Source organism: Barbus barbus (genome assembly GCF_936440315.1).
Source record: "Barbus barbus genome assembly, chromosome: 48".
NCBI classification, from domain to species: Eukaryota; Metazoa; Chordata; class Actinopteri; order Cypriniformes; family Cyprinidae; genus Barbus; species Barbus barbus.
In genome coordinates this window covers 22924513-22946747 of record NC_136726.1, presented here as the reverse complement: position 1 = coordinate 22946747, position 22235 = coordinate 22924513, and the positions used below count along the sequence as shown (strand labels likewise).

General features: G+C 32.9%; 1 protein-coding gene across 5 annotated transcripts in view; it reads right to left on the bottom strand.

Annotated features, from left to right (window-relative positions):
- Positions 1–18303, bottom strand: part of myo9ab (myosin IXAb) — a 109809-nt gene extending 91506 nt beyond the window's left edge. For all 5 annotated transcript variants that reach the window (XM_079412193.1, XM_079412197.1, XM_079412196.1 and 2 more), the window contains exon 1: positions 18085–18303. The gene's annotated coding sequence lies outside the window, so the exon portion shown is untranslated. The remainder of the gene's footprint in view (positions 1–18084) is intronic.
- Between the last annotated feature and the right edge of the window lie 3932 nt (positions 18304–22235).

Sequence of the window (22235 nt, the reverse complement as noted above, 5' to 3'; positions counted from 1 at the left end):
AGAGAGAGAGAGAGAGACACACAGAGAGAGAGAGAGAGAGAGAGAGAAATATGTGGACAAAGAAAGGAAAAGCAGAAGAGTTTGAAGCGCTCGCAGGATGTCCATGTTGTTGTTTGCGAGGCGGGTTTGCCTTCCTCGGTCCCAAACCCTATCTGGACATCTTCAGACATGCAGTGCACATGAACATCAGCTAATGGTGCGATCAAACTCTCTCGACACTCAAACTGTCAGACTGTGCTGTTTATTTATGAGCATTTTGTGAACTAGCAATCATGCTGGATAGAAACTTTTATTTTTTATTTATAAACTTATTTTCCCATCATCCTCTGACTGCACAAGAATAATGTGTGACCCTGGACCACAAAACCAGTCTTAAGTGTACATTTTTTTAAATAATAAATCTTTCCATTGATATATGGTTTGGACAATGTTTGTCTGAGATACAACTATTTGAAAATCTGGAATCTGAGGGTGCAAAAAAATCTAAATATTGAGAAAATCACCTTTAAAGTTGTTCAAATTAAGTTCGTAGCAATGCATATTACTAATCAAAAATTAAGTTTTAATATATTTATGGTAGGAAATTTACAAAATATCTTCATGGAACATGATCTTAATATCTTAATGATTTTTGTCATAAAAGAGAAATGTATAATTTTGATCCATACAATGTATTGTTGTCTATTGCTACTAATATACCTGTGTTACTCATGACTGCTTTTGTGCTGCAGGGTCACATATAAATATACACTTTACACAATTAATATATATAATTAATTTAGTACCAGTCAATAGTAGAGGAATCAATAGTTAATTATATTTTAGCCTATAAATAGTTCACATATGAACACGTACATAAAATCAACAAATTAGTAAATATAATACAATTATACATTCTTTATAAAAAAAAAAATACATTATTCATATATTTTTATGTATTGTGTGTATACATTGTATAATTTTATTTATTTATTTTTGAGTTTGTAAGATTCAAGAATTATGTATGTATTAATAGATAATTTATCACATTTTTATATATATATATATATATATATATATATATATATATATATATATATATATATATATATATATATATATATATATATATATATATATATATATATATATATATTTTATTTCTCATTTTTGCATTACAAAATTGCAATTTCTTTAAATAAATTACAAATCTTTTATTCTTGTATGTATGTGTATATGTATATAATGTACTTATATTTTTTATTATTAAATACATAAATCTCAAATCTAATAAAAATGAGAAATGTTGCTTTAGCTACTAAGTTGAAGCAGTAAAATTAATAACTGAAAATAGACTAAATGCAAAAACATTTTTTTAATTGAAGCAAAGTAAAATAAATAAATAAAGAGGAATCAGGATCACATGATCACAAACTGCAAAACTCAAAATTACTGCGCACCATACTCCACTAATGCCCTTTTATTATGATCCTTTCAGAAATAAATCAATAAACACTCTTTTTAAATGAATACTTTCTTGTACGTGCATCTCTCACATGAAAAGCTTGTTTTAAATCCACTGCTTATGCGGTAAAGATGCTGCCTATGTAGACAGTAGACAGCACGGCAGGTTAATATAAGATTTGTCTGACCGAATGTGTCTTATTAGAGCTGCATAAGAGCGAAACAGGAATCCAACAGAAGAAGAGACACGCGATCTGGAGTCCAGCCTGCTGCCGTGCTGCTGGAACGAGCCGATCAATAATGGCAGAATCAGTCTAGACTTACAGCGGATCTCAGGGGACGAGAGCAGACGCCACCCATGCAACTAAACAAAAGACACAGATCACTTCAGCGGCTGACATTAAGAGCCACAAATGAGACATTATAGCACTGAAGTGATGCATGAAACACACATGATCACGCCTAACAGAGAATACACCGACTACACACAACACTACATTCAGTGCACTTCTGCTTTAATGACTTCCTCCCTCGTGAGGACACAGGAACGCCTGTTAGCTCAACCGTTTCAGAAATGCTTTCAGTAAATACTGCAGCAGTACAGAAATGATATCACTTGATATCAAATAACAGTGTTGTACAGTACAAATATTGACAAACTGCTTTTGTAAGGCGCTTTGGATAAAAGCCTGCGCTAAATGCACAAATATACATTAAAGTATAAAATGACATCAACGTTGTATAAAATGATAAAGTATATGTGTGTGTGTAAATAATGTTTATTTAATTAACTGTATATTATTAAAAAAACAAAATTACAAAATTATATACTTTAAGAATATATAAAAAGTAGTGCTGTCAAACGATTAATTGCATCCAAAATAAATGCTTTTATTTACATATATGTGTGTATTGTGTATGTGTTATGCATGTATAAATACACACACATACAGTATATATTTTGAAAATATTTACATGCATATATTTATATTCATATAATTTATATTATATATAAATATATTTAATTTATAAGCAACATTTGTCTTAAATGTACATACGCATGTGTTGTTTTATATATACACAGTGCACACATATTATGTAAACAATTAATCGCTCGCGATATAGACACACACACATACATATACACACATATATATATATAATTAGATTTATTATTTATTAATACATAATTCTTGAATCTTACAAAAAAATAAACACTACTTTAATGAATACTAAATGCATCAATGAAGACATAAAATGTCCAGTAAAGCAACAGCAGCACAAACAAATGAATCAATGACATCAGCATAAACTAATATAACGCTCAGACATGATCAAACTTCAATCAGAAACAAGATAAAGAAGCCGTTCAATAATGAAGTAATGAGCTCAGAGCAGCTCCAGACATTAACGCAACGCTTCAGATTGATCTGTAATTCATACGCTCATTATTGGTGCTCGTGGCTCCTGCATGAATAGATTCAGCGGCTCTAATTATGACAGAGCTTGTTCTATTTTAGCTGGTTTGACACGGCTGCTAATAAAGGAACAAATCATCTCCCTTTGTGCCAATTAGAGTTAGAAGACACGCTGCAGCGCAATGCATTCTGGACTCTCTGCATGCAATGAAAAAGATGCTGACTAAGCAGGTATTATCAGGTCGTAGATAAATAAATAAAACCACATAAATAAATAAAATGTGTTTTAGCAACCACATAGCAACTCCCTCCAGAAAACTAAATGCATTTCTGCAATTCCATTTTACATTTTTTACTGGAAGCAATTTTTAATAAAAATGACAATGCATATAAATTTAAAGCAGCATAAGCACATCAGAAACAGAAGTAGGTGGATTTGCAAAGGAAACGCTGGAGGTGAAAGTTTATCTGACAGTTAGAGAAGCGGAGAAGTGAAATGTGAAGAGGAACGAATTAGAGAGAAATCATGCGTGACACAAATGAAATATTAAATATATCATCTACATCTAAAAAGCTCTCACTGTACATGCTGCTGTTTAAAAAACACTGAATTTTGGGTTTTCATTATCTGTAAGCCATAATCATCAAAATGTCAAGAAATAAAGGCTTGAAATATTTCACTCTATGTGTAATGAATCTATATAATATATGGGTTTCACTTTCTGAAATGAGTGACAAAAAATATTGACCTTTTTTGAGATGTACCTGTAGAAATAAAAATAAATAAACAAAAATACACACACAAAGAAAGAAAGAAAGAAAGAAATTTGAGATGTGAGAGATTGGCTGAGCTAGCGTCCTGCACTGACAGCTGAAGTGTGACTGAAGTCAGAGTTGATTTGATGAATGAATCATGGGAAGGAGAAAGAGTCAGCTGTGGTCAGCAGAGAGACTCAAGGCCTGGAGAGCACCAGAGGCTTTCCTGAGCACAAGCACAGCATCACGCTTTGGTCGGGTCAAAGCTAAGCGGCTCTTGCTCTTCTGAGCTCACTGGACAGAAATACAAGGAATGCGGCCAAACCAGACTTCTGAACTCTGAGGCGACGCTTCATTGTCTTGTAAACAACAGAGAGAGAGAAATCCACACACGACCAAAAAACGCTCAATAAAATCAGACGATGACTTGAACTCAAGCAGCCCAACTATATGAAACACTAACACAAAAAACTGACAATTGTGTACATTTTGTTCATGGTTTTTGAGGACTCAACCAGCACATTTTCAGTTTCTACGAAGTGACAGAAGAATCTGCACCAAAAATAAAGTCAGCAGAAAAAAAACATTAACTAAACAAAACAGACAACACTTCATCATAACAATAAACTAAAAATACATTCTTCTAAATATAAATTCTAAGACAAAAAATAAATAAATCCAAAACCCAATAAATAATTACTACATAATAAAGTGTGTGTGTATGAAGCACAACAAGTATTATAATTCTACATAAATTATTAATAACCGTTAAATAATAAACATTTCTATATAAATTACTTCATTATATTTATATATACACTACCAGTCAAAAAGTGTTTGAACAGTAAGATTTTTAATGTTTAAAGAATTCTCTTCTGTTCACCAAGCCTGCATTTATTTGATCCAAAATACAGCAAAAACAGCAAAAAAGTGTTTTTTTAAATAATTTAAAATAACTGTTTTCTATTTGAATACCTGTTAAAATGTAATTTCACATTACTCCAGTCTTCAGTGTCACATGATCCTTCAGACATCATTCTAATATACTGCTTAAACATTTTTTACTTTTATATGATGAGTATATGATTATATAATAGTTAATATATAATTAATTATTTCCAGATTTATTTAGATTATTTATTATGTATATATGTTAGATTTATTACTTACGATATTATTATTATTCATTATTATTATTATTATTATGTCTGAAAAAAAAAAACATTAAATACATATACATGGTAAAAAAAGTTTAAAAAGCTATTATATTTTTTTTATATTTATAACTATTAAAATAAATAAATAAATGTGTGTGTGTATATATATATATAATCATTGTATATATAGTAAAAAGTGTTTTTTTTATGTATTTAATGTTTTATGTATAAATATATATTCCTTATTTTATTTTTAAATTTTGTATTTATTTATTGTTTATTTTTGGAAGAAATAATAAAGCCTAAGAATTTAAGATGAATAATTTTTTCATTACCACCATGTGTGTATTATTCTATATATTGATTTTATACATGCTGTATAGTCTGACTGCACACAGGTCCATACTCAATGTCTTCTCTTGACCTTCTGAAATCATGCTAGCTCATCTTCCGAGAACGAGAAACAGCCTCACATCCTCTGACGAGTTTCACTTCCGTCTAAAACAACAATCACAATCCTTCATTCTCCAACAGCTCGACCCAAACGCTTCTCCATCACGACACTCGTTAGATGCTGAGACACAATCAATCTGAAACAAACACCATCAACAACTTTAACTTCATCTCTTCAGATTACTGCAGTTCACGCATGAAAGCAGGAGTCTTGAGCAAAAGTTGTTTATCGTTAACGGTCTACATGAGGAATAGTATCAGTGATGCTTGACTTGACAAAACATCAGTAATATTTCATTTAGTAGGTCACGTCGAACAATCAACTCTTCTGGAGCGCATTTAGAAACCTGACGAGTCTGGTTCAGTCTGGTCACAAAACAGCATAGTTTACTATTTACATACCATTACAGTATTTATAAATATTTCTTCATTATTTTTATTTTTATATTTTTTTAGTCATTTTGGTAAATTTTATTTTTTAATTTCAGTTTTTTGTAATTTTAATACTTCAACTTTTATTTAATTTAGTTTCCGAGGCAAAATTACTAAATTTTCATTTACTTTTCTAATCTTATATTTATAACAGAACACAGACGTTTATTTTTCTATTTACATATTATAATAACATTTATAAATATTTTGAATTTATAAATTTTCACTTTCAGTTGAAGGTTTAGGAGTTGTGTGTGTTTTGGTCAAATGTATTATTATTATTATTATTATTATTAACAATAATTTCAGTTTGAGTCATTTTAATACTTTAACGTAAAACACTATTTGATTTCATTTCCAAGGCAACATTTCTCATTGCTGTTTATATTTATTATGTAATATTTATAATGGAATACAAACATTCAGAATTTTTTTAATGATCATCATACTATAGTAATTTTAATTTGTATATTTATATTTTGTTTTAATTTTAGTTCAAGTTTTAGTAATTTGGTATCATTTTTAATGTAAATGTTTCTATGTAGCTTTAATTTATTTCTACTTCGGTACTAATTTTTTGTGTTTTAACAAACTGTAATATTCACTTTAATTTAATTTCTCCAAAGCACCATTTCTAATGTTAATGTTTTTTTTTAATTTAAGTGTTTTTTGTAATATTTTTATTTTTATTTCAGCTTTATTCCAATTAAAGTTTTAGTTAACAATAACAACACTGGTTCAGAATTGACCTCACTTTATCTAATACATAAATACATATTTCTATTCATAAATATTTCTCTTTAGCTTTTAATGTACTTTTATTTCAGTTTTAGTAGTTTTAATTTTATCTAGTGGGAGAGGAGACTCTTCCAGGCCTCTGGGACTATCAGTGACCTGAATTACACACACGCCATTTAACTCTGAAGAGCGCAACCATTAGGCTTCACACACACACACACACACACACACACCCCATTAGCACAAACATCTGCATTCAGTGAGGATTTGCCCCAGGGCATGACGAGCCACTTAGGGTGAAATCTCACGAGGAAACAAACACACACACACACACACACACACACACACACACACAAAACAACATTTAGATGATTATTCAGTTCAACAGTGAGGGTCAAATAACAGCCTTCTAAAATGGATTTGCATACTGATTACTGATTAATATAATGAATTCTGCATCTAATTCAGGAAATAATAGCTTTTAAAAAGGAACAAAACACCCGAATTCTTTCATAATTTACATTTATGCTGTTCTCAGTGTTGTTACGGTTTTCAGTGTAGTTTTGTTAATTGAAATAAAACCGAAACAAAATATAAATATTAGATGACAAACTTTTTAAAAAATTGTTTAAAATAAAATATAGAAATGTTGCCATGGCAACTAACTGAAATAAAATAAGTTTAAGGTTAAGTACTAAAGCTTAAAGCCTAATATAAATGACAAAAATCACATATTGAAATGACTACAAATTTAATTAGGCCTATAGTAAAAATATATACTGAAATATGAAAGAATTCAAAATATGAATAAATATTATAACGCACTGAAAAAATGGTGAAGGAACCATTTTCATTCATAAAATGCTAGTAAATTAATTACAACGAAAGAGCAAGTAACACACTGAATTATTTATTATTATAAAATGTATCCAATAATGTGTTTTATTTACAACTTTGAATTTTTTTACTGTGTAGTATATTAATAAATTAAATTTAAAAATAAAACAACAACGGTGGTTTTAAAGCCATCAACTCCCTTTACTACATCCCAAGTCTTCTGAAATCATACAATAAAATAAAAAATGAAATGTATGGGCTTGGACTAATAGTAAATAAATAAGTTTTAGATAAACTATTCTGAAACGACACATCAGATGTCAAAACTCAATCTCTGCTCTTTCTGATTCACAATAACAGGAAGGAACTGAACGTCACGAAATGCAAAGTAAACCTTCCACAACCCCATACAGTAAAATCTGATGAAACACACTGATAGTAACACACAAATCCTCCTCTAACATCATCATCATCCCATCCAAACGCCAGACATACTTCCATATTAATCTACAATATTCAATATGCGTGAACACAATCCTCACATCATCCCGACTGAAATCCACTTAATGGCTCTCAGACTGTAATTTTCTGTCCGTGTTCTTCACCAGCTATAATCAACTGTCAATCAAAACCCACTGATCTGGATTTTCATCAGCTGCACGAGAGAAAACCACCATCCACATGAAATAAAGGCTCCAGTTAGAACCACAGCTGGCTTTACAGCTGGATGCTTTGGCATTTTAGAAAATAAGACAGAGCCCAACCAATATGGGTTTTCGGGAGCCGTGCCGGGAGTAAAAAAAGTCTGATATTTTATATATCGACCGATATTCTTTGTGTATTTTATAGTACAGTACTTAGATCCAACCGTTTGACTAGTACAGTAGATAGTATACAGTATATAATAAACAGATTATATAAACAAATTCTCTGAAATTCTGCGTTATACAGTAAATTACATTTTTTTGACTGGATTCCGTGATTCTTATGATATCATAATAATGCATCAAAGGAGTATGATAAGCTCATTGTGAGGGTAAAAGACGGGGACATTGTTTATTTACTTCATAGCATTGCGTCTCACCAACTGGGTGACAACGTAGTGTTAAATCGTTATATTGGACATATACTGAAAAGGGAAACTGGTCATTGTTTATTAACTTTACAGTAAGTTGTGCATTTCACAAACTAGTTAGCAGCTTACCGTTAAGACAATGCTTGTCTGCCGTGGCCTGAACAAGAGCCCACCTTACAAACATTAAAGGTTCAGCTGGTTTCACTCAGTGTTGCCAGGTTTTCTCAAATAACAGGGGGGGTAAAATACATGTTTTTTGGCGGACATGTAAAACAATCTATTCAATCTAACTGATGTCTAGGAGACACGATTGCGATATTACAAAGATCAAATAGAGACTTCCTGAAGTCTTCAGCTTCTCAGATGTTTCTCCGGAGAAAAACAACTTTACCAAAAGTCTTTAAAATACCAAGCAACACTGACCTGAAGAGCCAACAATGAAACATCAAGAACATCAAACTCATAAAAGATCAAACGCTGCACGATTGAGATTGTAATTGCGATTATTAATAACGATTATTTTGAACAGATTTATGCCATTGTTTGAAGCCGCATGCCATATTTGTATATAAAATATATATTTAAAAAAGGCTGAAAACACTTCCTGAACTTTTAATGCTTTTCTATAGCATTGACCCTCAAAGGTCAACTATACGTTGGTTTGGTTTCTTCTTTAAACAAAAAAAGGTAAAATTATGCATGGTATAATAATGTTATACTAAAACTAAAATAATAAAAGAAAGAATGGTTTACTAAAGCTATATATTTCATTTACAGTTAAACAGACGAGATTTGAAATTACAGTAACATTTTACAGTACAATTGATATTATCAGGGCTCCAGACTAACATTGGAGAGCAGTGGCAGCAGCAGCTGATTTGGTACTGAACATGTAATATTACAAGTTTTGTCTCTTAGAAATGCACATTAGAACAGGAGCTTGAGTTTAGAGAAGCAGGAGCTTGAGTCGGGATGCAGATGTGACGGTACCATTGTGAAATGGTAAAAAAGTAGCCTAACTATATGGTTTCTATGGCGTTTGCATTGATTAAACAGTAGCCTAAAGACATTCAGTCAATTACAAATCCACATCAACTGATAGAATTAACAAAATACTGTAATTATATTCCATTAGGCTACTCCTCTAAAATATTTAGTATATTAATAATATAATACTCAATATGAATATCCTACTTTTCTGCCACAGTACCAATGTTGCCGTTAGTGTTACTACAGTAAAACTATGGTAAATGTGGGTGATTTGAAACGTCTTCTAACTGGATCTGTTTCTGCATCAGTGTTGATGAGAATAACAGCTCCCATTTATTTGGCTTTGAACTAGATTAATTTAAAGAGACGTGATTTGTTCTGGAGAACTCTGCGCTGAACTCGAGTGCTTCTTACTGGATTTCACAGCGTTGTTTAGCGAAGGTGGAAGAGAGTGCTGTACATTCACCCCCCCACCTACAATTCCTGCCGGACCTTAGACTCGAACTCGCAATCTTTGGGTTACGAGTCCGACTTTCTAACCATTAGGCCACGACTGCCTAATGGTTATGCACACCGAATAATGCAAGTGGGCATTTTTAATTGTTTATTTATTTTTGCAATCACGGCTCTGAATGATTATGTAATCGTGGCATCCATAATCGTAATCAGAAATTCAATTAATTGTGCAGCCCTACTACTAATCTCAAACGTGTATTTCAAGAGCTGTAGAAGGGATCTCAGCTGTACTAAAGCACCTCAATATGAACTCAAGTATTTCTCAGACAGCCTGATCTGTGTGTTGGTGTGAAAGCGTCTGTGTGTGACTGTTGTTCTGGGATCATGTGATACAGCGGGAGGAGATTTTTATACCCGTCAAGGGCTTTCGTGAGGATCTGGAGTGCTGGGAATGTGTTCGGCTGGCCTTGGGATGGAGGCCTTTACAACCATGTATCATATGATGTGTCACTTCCTATCTGTGCAGAAGATGATGTGCCACCCGCCTGCAACATTCCCTCTTTCTGTTCGGAAGAGCGTCAAACATTACACAGTGTGCAATGACTAGGGCCTTATGAAATGCGTTTTATTTTCCCAAATTCCAAACCCCCCCCCCCCGTTTAAATTGTTTTCTAGACTCAGCTTTAGTGGTTAAATTTAATTTCAGTAATCAAAAAAGCATATCTAATTAATAGAAATCATGAAGTTTATACAATTGAGCAACAACTTATTGAAAGTTACAAAAATGTAATTTTGTACCTTTTGCAAATTTGCTTTGATTTAAAACAAACAGAATTTGAGAAAAACAGTTTTAATTTTGTTTTAATGGTTATACTTAATTTCAGTAATCAAAAAATATGCCTAATTAATTGAAATCATAAAAAGCTAAACAATTTTAAAATTGTAAAATTTTTAATAAATCAAAAAGCATATCTAATCATTTTAATGATTTTTTTAATATAATAAAATGTTTTATATTTTTTCAGAAATTCTGTGCTGTCTGCAAATTTTCTGTATTTAAGATTTAACACAAATTTATAATCAAAAACAGCGGTAATGAAATGAAGGCATAAATCATGAACAATTTAATTTGTCTTTTAAAATGTAAATCAAATAAAAATTTTACAATTCCTTTTTGAAACTTTTTTTTGACAATCAAAGTGCTGCACAACCGGCCGATGCAGATTATTTTTTAAAAATGCCAAATATCAGCCCAATATATCGGCCTTGGAAATACAACAATGTAATAAAGAATATAAAATAAAAAAAAAATATATAAATTCATATATTTTTTTTATGAATTTATGATTTAACAATTTATTAGCAAAAATGGTGGTAATCAAATGAAGGCATAAAATATTAAAGATTTAATCTTTTAAAAACCAATCTTTAAAAACATAATACATTTTCTTTTTTTGCAAACAAAGTGCTGCACAACAGAAAATTACTGTCCGATTCCGATAATTAAAAAAATAAGTCAAATATCGACCGATATATCGGCCTAACACATGGTCAAACGAGCTCATTACACTGCATATTTACCTACAAAGAGCATAATTTTGATTCATCTAAATGATTCTTTTGAATCTGTTTGGCTCTCTTATCGAATGACTCGGACCACACAGGATCAAAATGTCACATTTTAATCCACTTCAAACAGGAATCGACAGACTGCAAAGACGGCCGGTGCATGCTAATAAAAGTGTGTTGTTTGATGCAGGCTGAGTACAGTAATGAAGAGCAGGTACAGGCGTCTCACAGCTGAGCGAGAGAATGGAGGTTTATGAGAAGCGGTGTTAAAGGATATGGTTGTGTAATCGTGCGTCATGCGTCTCTCTCTGTTACGCCGCCTTTAATCCCGACAAATGTGGGAGTCGGAAAGTGTTTGATGCTGTTGCTTCCCGTCTGGGGAAGACGTTAAAACACACACTCATCGATTCTCTGTTTCACCTCCACGCGCTCATTTGCATGTAATGGTGAAGCGGTTTGTGGGAGACAAACACCTGCAGCTTCACAGGAACAGGCCGTTCACAAGCATCTGATGGACAGGACAGACCGGAAACACACTATATTCATCCATTTAAGATGTTTTGCACAAATTTAATTGTAATTGACTTTGAAATACTTTCTATTGCACACATCATGCACCAATCTTGCTCTACATTAATGTCAAAAGATTGAATTTGCTTGTGTTGTTATTTATAGAAATATTTTTATAACAGGGTAAATACATAAAATGTACATATAACATAATTGAACTTAATTAAATATAAATATAACAAATAATACCTATAGAAATAATCTAAAATACAATACTCAATATAAAATAGAATATGTGTATAGTCATTCTTGTTCTGGAGTAACTTCAAAAAATTATTTTGCTTGTTATTTATGAAATTATTTCTATAAAAGGGTAGCCTATTATAAAATATGCGCTTATGATCAAATATCTGATAACATAAGACTATGTAATTTATGTAATATAATATAAATAAATAATATAAAATTATACAAACATAAAATATTTTTATGCATAGTCATTCTTGTTCTGCATCTGTATCTGTATAATAAAATATGCTATAATATTCAAATGTCAAAAACACAAGACTATGCAAAGTCTGCTGTCTACAGAGACAGCTACCTGTGCTGCTGTCTAGATAGGGAGCTCACTAGGATTTAGAACAATTTCAGGTGGTTGCTAGGTTGGTTGCTAGGTGAAAGGAGTCCACAGATTCTGCCCAGTCCTGTTCCCATGAGCCCCTGCACTTCACAGGGACGGCAAATTAGTGGTGGGATCAGAAACCCTAATGACACGCTGCTAATTTCGAAGCCTCCTCAAGCCGTTTAAAGGCCTGAGCGTTTATCTTAGCTGCTTGAACCGTCAATCCTGACATCATCATCATCCTCACACCAACCAATACAATTAAACACATCCAGACGCGTCACACCAATCCAATCAGACTCAAAGCTGGAAGCTACTAGTTTAGCTTATAATAAGGCTTAACGAGGGAGTTGAACAGAGAGAACGGTTTATTTTGATCAGTATGAATCTTTTCATTATCAATATATAGTTTATGCTTACTGTGCATGATTTGGTCTTGCATGTCGTAACTCAATGTCACTTTTTACCACATGTATTTGTATGCATGTATGTGTGTATATATATATATAATAAAATTTTTCCCAGAATTACTTTTACATTACTTATTAATGATTATGGTAAATAAATCGTTTTTTAAAAAGTATATATTGTATTTTATATATTTAATGTTTTTAGAATTAGTTTTACATTAAGTATTAATTAGTGTTAATAAATAAATAAAGCATGCTATGCTAAAACATCTTTATTACCAAAAAGAGGCCCAATTATTATTATCATCAATAATTATTTAAGGATTACCATTACATTAATTATTATTTTAATATATATATATTTTTTTTCAGAAACAGTTTATTAAGTATTACTTATAATAAATAAATAAATAGGCAAGCAAATTGCTGTGCAAAAACATCTTAATTATCAAAAAGAGGCCAATCATTATTTTAATTAATTATTTTTTTTATTTACTATTCATTATTATTTTTATTTTTATTAATATATTATTTTAATTACTACTGATTAATTCAAACAAATAAAACATGCTTAAGTTTTTTATATAGATTTTATGTTATATTATTTAATTACATTATTTATTACTGACAATAAACAAAGAAAACAAAAACAACAATTTCTTTCTTGTTATTTTTGTGCGAAAGCTGGCCTGGACAGGTTTCTGTTAAATTCAATCAAATCATCAAATGAGAGGAAGTATCATTTGTGAAGCATTTCACTCAACAGATTATCCAGACCTTAGCCTACATGATTATGTAATATATTCAATATATTCACTCATTCCACCACTAAAATGCCTATACTGGTGTATAAAACCCATTAATGCAATACAAATGTAGTCATATAAGATTCAGCAAAGGCCGTCTGTACAGCAGGCATCAGTCTGTTGCATCATGACGCTTGGGAAAATCAGACTGATTCCTGGAAAGCGTGTCAAAGCCCAGCGTGAGTGAATGTGAGCAGAAGTCCTGAACACTGGAGGCTCAGGTGCAGCAGAGACGCTTCACATGTTCTGCTCTGATTCCTGTGATGGAGAAGAGACAGACGCGACAACATCAGGAGTGCCTCATATGCCTCAGATCGTCCCATGCAAACCAGCAGCCTGCAGTCAGACGGTTCATTCACTGATGCACCACAACTGGAGATCTCCATGAAGCATTGCAGGAAAAAAAAAAAAAAAAAAACGCTTTCATCAGGACGCGAGATCTGCAAAACTGGATTCATAATCCAAGTCAAGGCAAGACTAATATATATATATATATATATACAAACAACTATAATATAATATGGCGTTTGTATCGTTCTGTCTCGAGTATCTCGTCTGTGTCTGCGCTTGCTTGGCCATTTGTTGTGGAAAAATAATGAAAGTGTGTCCAGCTAAATTCAATGAGTATTTTGTTAGACGGGTATAAAGAAGCGTAGTTTACCGCGGCAGCCGTCGAGTGAAGTCCTCCTCGTGTGAAAACATGGACTCTACCGTGTGACTCCACCGGGCAAAAGATAGAAGCATCACTTTTGATTTCTCCTCTCTCCTACTAGCACTTGTTTCACTTCTGTTTCAGCTTTTATAACCGTTTCTTACCGTGTTTTTTAGCATGTTTGGCTCCGTGTTATTAAGGATTACTGATAAACTACTGTCGTTTGATTAGTATTTGTTATTTATTTTATTATGTCTGTTTCATTTAAATGTTAAGTTTTGAAATTTTGTTGTATGCATTTGTCATTTTTATTTAATTTCTTTATTTTTAAAATGTGTTTAGGTAGTATTTATAAAGTTTTAGCTTTTAGTTTTGGATCTGTTTTTAGTTGTTTTAATACTACAGCTGATTGCTTCTGTTGTCCTCATTTGGATAAAAGCATCTGCTAAATGACTAAATAATAATATAAACAACTTTAAAAGTAATAAACAAATACAAAATATAATTTGTATTTATAGTTCTGCAGTTATCTTTACTTATGGAAGCATTTCTATAATAGGGTATAATACAATATGTCTGACAACAAGACTATATAATATAAAAGCATAGATATCAAAATATAAAATATAATGTAACAAAATATAAAAATAAATAATAATTTTAAATATAATATCTAAAATATTAAATATATTTATAATTCATGTTCCACCGTGACTTGATTATATATTATAACATAATAAATAATAATCTAAAATATATAAATATATATACAAAGTAAATATAATATAACAATATAAAATATGACATAATATTTATAAGTCATTCTTCTTCTGCAGTTGGTACTGCCTACCCCATTATACCCTCATTAGGAGGCTAATTTTTAAGTGTTCACAAATAATCACCATTCGTGATTCATAACAGAAAATAAACCGGTATAAGGGAAAACTAACGCTCATATACGGCTTCACTTATCAGCTGTCAAAATCACACATAAAACTGACGCAGGAACCGGTTCTGCGAGCTCCCCACGATGCTTTGCATTTCTAGTGAAATTCAAGGCAATATAACCCCTTACAAGCAGGACACTATTCATAGCCTGTCGTTATGAAACGCAATAATCCATATCGGCTTTAATGGATTTGAACTATGAAGGGCTCACAGCTTGACACCCCATCGCTGCAGCTCCTAAAGATCTTTAACTGAAAATGGATTATATTCCTGTTTTCCCGAGCCGAGACATTAGCAGCGTCACACACTCGCAATAATGGCAAATCATCGAGATGAGGCCTAGTGAGTGGACATGATCTAACACCCTTTGATCGCTGGAAACAGATGAGCATATGGCACTGCTGAACCAGCGAAATCAAGACAGCTGAATACATATAAAGCATTTTCAGCATTTGATGATCAAAACTCGCTTATGAACGCAACTCACTATGAAGGAAGCTGCCTATAATGCAGTCTAAGTAGGCAATGATTTCAGATTATAACGCCCAATAATTGCTGTTTTGGAAAACAGCACACATATTTTGTTACTATGAGGTCTAAAAATGACGTCTAGATAGTCTCAAAACCAAGTAATCTGCCTATGATGCCCAAAATATCTAGGTAGGAAGCTCACAATGCCCAAAAATGTTGTCTAGATCAACAAACCACTACATTTTGATACTACTAAGTCCAAAAGTCCAAAAATGATGTCTAGATAGAGAGCCTACCAGGTTTTGAGACTATAATGCCCAAAACACCGTCTAGGTAGGCAGCTCATTAGGTTTTGGTACTACAAGGTCCAAAAATGGTGTCTAGGTTACTAGATTTTGAGACTATGATGGCCAAAACTATTGTCTAGGTCAGTGGTCGGCAACAGGCGGCCCACGGGCCAAAAGTGGCCCGCCAGCAATAATATCTGGTCCGTGCCCGTAGCCAGATTATTTTGATAGCGGCTGGTTCTGAAACAGATCTGTCATGACAGCAACAGTTACTCACAATCAGAGTATGTGAACGGAGCGGAGCGGTGTGATTTTTAATGGAGCGAGGAGCGGATTTTTTAAAAGTCAGAGTGTCATGGTTTTCACTCGCCCCTGTTCTAGGTAAAGCGTCTAATAGATTATGATACTACAAGGCCCAAACATTATGCCTAGATAGGCAGCTTACTTGGTTTTTTTTGAGATGATGACACTGAAACTATTGTCCAAGTAGGCTAGATTTTAATGGCCAAGAAAAGTTGTCTAGGTAAACAGACCACTACATTTTCACACTACGAGGTCCAAAAATGACTCACTAGATTTTGAGACTATGGTGCTCAAAATTCTGTCTAGGTAGGCAGATTTGGAGACTATGATGGCCAATAATGGCTTCTAGGTAGAAAGCACAATACATTTTAAGAGTATGATACCCATAAATGCTGTCTAGGTAAACAACACACAAGATTTTGGTAATATGAGGTCTAAAAATGATGTCTAGGCAGCTTACTTGAGACTATGATAATGAAATACTGTCTAGGTATGCAGCTCGCTAGATTTTGATGGGCATCTCAATGCCGTCTCATTGCGTAAATGCAGTCTAAACGTCCATTTTGATACAACAAGGTCCAAAAATGATGTCTAGAATAGCCAGTTCACTAGATGTTGGTATTACAAGGTCAAAAACCTCTATCGATGTAACAATTCTCTAAAGGCCAAAAATGTAAACAGACCACTAGATTTTACTATGAGGTCCAAAAATGATGTCTCGAAACTCGCTGTCGCTGAGACTATGATGCTCAAAATGTTGTCTAGGTAGGCAGCTCACTAAGTTTTGAGACTATAATGTCCAATTATTGCTTAGAAAGCACACAAGATCTAGGAGTATGATACCCATAAATGCAGCCTAAGTAAACAGCACATTAGATTGTGATACTATGAGGTCTAAAAATGATTTCTAGATAGGCAGCTCACTTGAGAGACTATGATGCCCCAAACTGACTTTAGCTAGAAAGCTTACTAGATTTGAGGCCTAAAATGCCCATATAAATGCTGACTAGGTAAACAGTGCACTAGATTCTGATACCATTAGGTCCAAAATGATTTCTCACTAGATTTTAACACAAAAAATGATGTCTGCATAGACAATATACTCAGTTATGAGACAGACGTGCATTTAGAAGACTGACATTCACATTAATGCACAGCATATAAAGACTCATGCACTAGTCTAACTGCGCTCATGTAAATACATATCCTGTATTAGTGCACTAGGATTGACTAAATATTCAAATGAATAGCTCCAGTGAGCATATGATTAGAATAGATATCAAGAGCTGATAAAATGTAAAAAACTGCAACTTGAATGCAATGTAAGTCGCTTTGGATAAAAGCGTCTGCTAAATGCATAAATGTAAATGTAAAATGATTACCTGAACGCTGTCTTGTAGTCCGCTCACAAGGTTGAGCTTATTGAGTATGTCTACCGCTTTTATTTTGACTGACATTCATATTAATATGCACTGAAAGCATGCATGATGTTGCACTCATTCGTAAGAGTCACTGCATGCATGCGAAGCGCATTTTGTGTTGCTGTAGGATTGCATCGATCATATGAATGGACCGGAGAGATTATATCTAATATTAACTAAACAAAGACAAACCCAAGAATCTGGACCAGGACAATCATGAAACCACAGATCCAGCCTGAACTGATCCACAGAGAGCCGCTGAACAAAGACAAACCCAGCGGAACCGCATCGAAAGCGCACCACATTTCTGCGTCAAACGCGTCTTATTACCTGCGCTTTTTATCGTTGCTGCCGCTCGCCTCCGTGTCTCTGCATTTCCCCGACGCAGCTCCGTCCGTGAACGCACACCGGAATCAACAGTGGTTTCTCTCGTAAATCCGTTTGAAGGCTCCCCTTGTTGTTTAACGCGAGGAGAGACACGCGCGCGCGGTCATTAATGTCAGAGAAGCGCGCCGCTGTGTCCGATAATCACTGTGAACGCGCAGTGAGGGGCGGGGGCGCGCGCAAGTGCCACTCAGATCATGTCATCATGTGTTTAATCAATCACTCTTTCAATATATTATTGTCTTTCTCTATCTATCTGTCTGTCTGTCTGTCTGTCTGTCTGTCTATCGATCTATCTATCATCTGTCACTCTTTCAATATATCATTCTTTCTATTATTGAGTCTGTCTCTCTGGGACACTAGGAAAGCTCACCAGTCTAGTCTCCAGTGATGGAATCTGTGGATGTGATGAGCAGCCGAGCATGTTTGTTAGATGGGCCCCGTGGCCCCGAGGAGTCTGAATTCCAAGACCCAAAGTGAGGCCCCTGCCATGCAATCAGACGGACGACGAGAGGCTCTGAACTGCCAGGATCTCTAGGAAAACCGTCATTAGCTCAGAGTGTTTTAAAGAAACCAGATGGACGATTGGGGGACGGGTCAGGGTTTATGGGGGCCGATGGAGCAAAACACGACTGTATTTTATCTGGACAGCACAACAGTCCTCAACGATTCTGGGTTATTTTAGCCTGGGTTGCTTTAAAATACACATTTTGAAAGGCGAAGTGATGTGAAATTTCTATTTGCAGATATTTTGCTGTTTGTTTTTTAGGGTGATCATTCAGATTATACATTTTTAGTAATTTAATTAGTAAATTAGTCATAATCTCAGTGTCTGAGATAATATGTTTGATAGGAAACTAAAACTGTGTGCATTTCTTTATGCAGCTTTATGCAACATGCAGTTGTTTAATCATAAAAATACACATTATATCATCAACAGACTCTTGAAGATAACATTTCAGAGAAACATGCTTCAGGATATTGAATCATTTACACAAGTTTTAACATGCTATAATTGAAAAAAAGCATAATTTAATGACATGCAAACACACAGCAACTCAATTTAAAAAAGTAAAAGTTATAGATAGATTTAAAAATGCACATTAATTCATTATCAAATCGTTTAAATCCAGTTCTGAAGAAATTAATATGCCAGTCTGGTCTTTCTTCCCAGATGATGTTAATATTTTACACACAGCTTTTAAAATGATGTCACTGAAAAAAAAAAAAAAATATATATATATATATATATTGAAAAAATATTTTAGATAAATTTCAATATTTATTTTAAAATATTTTACAAAATATTAAAAATGTATATATATTTAACAATACATTTTCATTATATGATTGAATTGTATCTTTTTTTTTCTTGTTTTTATCCTATTACAGTAATGAGAGTTTGGAAATGTGTGAAAATAATGCAAAATAAAATAAAAGTAATGATGATGACACAAATAAGAGTAAAACAGAGAAAAGTGGTAAAAAGCAGGCCATGGGAAGAGACTGATAGAGGTTGATCGAGGATATTGAACCCTGGCGTTGGTCATCTGGACCTGGTGATATTTTCCGTGTTATGAGCACGTCTCATGCTGTGTTCGGATATTTCAGCCCTGCGGTCACATTAGACTTCATGGATCCAATAAAACTGCAGACAACAGCACACACTAAAACACAAGAGTGCTTAACTATAGTACATGTGCTGACATTGTTAATTAAAGTCAGAAAGGGGATATTGAGAAGAGAGGACAGAGGTATGATCGTCATTTCCCTCACATCTATTCTATTCAAATCTGTGACTGTCCTCAGCAGAAAGTCTCTGCGGGAAACTGACAGCAAGAACATCTCACAGCTTCAGTCAGTACAAGGTGTGAACAAGCGTCTGGAGGCTGAGCTGTGACGTGTGATCTCGGTTCAGTGAACTCTGATCTGATTGAGTTATAATGGATTTTCACTGACTCATCCCAGGATCTCAAACTGAAACCAACGTTTCTGTGTTTCTGAAACTGAAGCAGCTTGTGAAATCCAGGCAGTGAATAATGCAGTCACTGACTATATCAATGGGGTTAAACCGGATTACGGCCCACAGGCCATAAAACGAGACTCAAAAACAACCCTTTAGTTCGTCACAAAGAATTGTGAAACATCCTGCCCTGACACAATGACATTTTTCACAATTTTTGATTATAAATTAAATTCAGTACAACAAATGATAAGGTAAAATATAGTAAAACATATCCACCTAATTCAACTTAAAACTTCAGCTCAGTTGCTGACTTACATGTTTAAGTATAATCAAATTGGCTGTACAATCATTTCAACTCATTTACTTTTCTATTTTTTCAATCTTGTTTAGTTGAATCTTGTATAACAAAAAGTTGTAATTGTTGAATTATTTTCATGGGTTAATGGAAAAACATTACTTATTGACCCTTTTTTAACAGTATAGTACATTTAAATTAATTATATTATTTGAATATACAATTTACTTGTTTTGTATTATAGCAATTTTATATACTTTTATATTTGTTATAGCCTATGTTTTAATATTTTATATATATTTGTATTTCTCTTTATTGGTTGATGGAAAACTTATGTTGCCATTGTGTACTCTATATACATTTAAATTACTTTGTTTAATTTAATATGCAATTTTATTAATTTTTTTGTAGTAATTTAATGATTTTTTTCTTGTTTTTGCATTACAAAATGTCAATTTTGAGTTGGGAAATCTGGTACATAGATATAGGAAATGTAAATTACGTTATATAATTTAATATGCAATTAAATGTTTTTGTATTATAGTAATAATTGTATATATTTTTTGTTTCTCTTTATTTTTTGATGGGTTAAAGGGAACACATATTGCCATTGTAAATTGAAATGACTTTATATAATTTAATACACAATTTAATATTTTTGTAGTAATTTAATATATTTATTATTTCTCATTTTTGCATTACAAAACTGCAATTTTGAGTTGAGAAATTTGCTACACACACACACACATACACACACACATACATATATATATATATATATATATATATATATAAAAATTTAATTATTTTATATAATTTAATATCCAATTTATTTTTGTATTGTAGTTTAAAAAAAATTTGCATTACAAAATTGCAATTTCAAGTTGGGAAATTTGCTAAAATGTCATAAAAACTATGTAAAAAAATATGTTCTTTTGAATTTTCAGAGTCACCCTGTTTTCTGTCTTATAGATTAAGTTACATTAAATCAATTCAATCTTATTAGAGGTAGCTCTGTTTCTGAACTAGTGATTGTATGATGATGATGGCAGGGTTTTTAACAGAAACACGCTTCTCTACGGGTTCACTGAAGGACTTTATGGGAAGCAGATGCTTTTAGTCATAACTGTGAGCAGCCTAATCTTTGCCCTGTATCAAATCACTATGTTAATAAAAGTCTTTACCTGTCATCCACCCTATAAATTACCTCACCGCTCTGTTTCCTTCTGTCTTCTCCCTGGAAAAAACCCAACACAGAGAATTTGTTACCACACAAAGACATTTGTCTGCCAGAGAAAACACTGCGAAGTTCACAGGATATATGTGCTGTCTGTCATTTTATGGCTTCAATCAATACTTGAGCTCATTAAACAGTTACTTGACTGAGACGCTAACATTAGCTGCTCTTTATTCCCACGGCTGATGGTTAAATCACACTAAAGTTTAATCAGGAGTAAGAGACAAAGCATTAAGCTAATATCCACCGGGGGAGAGTTACAGCACATTTGCTCTTTTAATTTAACAAGAAACTCAGTTCTATTTTAAGCCTAAAATGATCTGCAATAAAACCAGTGTTTCCTTAGAGAACGACGTTTTCATTTCACGGTTTATACAGGAAAACATGGCACATAACTTATTAAAACGCCAAATTAATAGTCTAGAATTCATGATCAAGACAGTTCAAGTAAAAAAAAAGTTTTAGTTTAGTGGTGTTACATTGTAAAAAATAAATGAATACTATCATATAGTAAATCCTATAGCAATGCCCTAGCAACCACCCACAACATCCTAGAAACTGTATAGCAACAGACTAAAACACCCAGAACATCTTAGCAA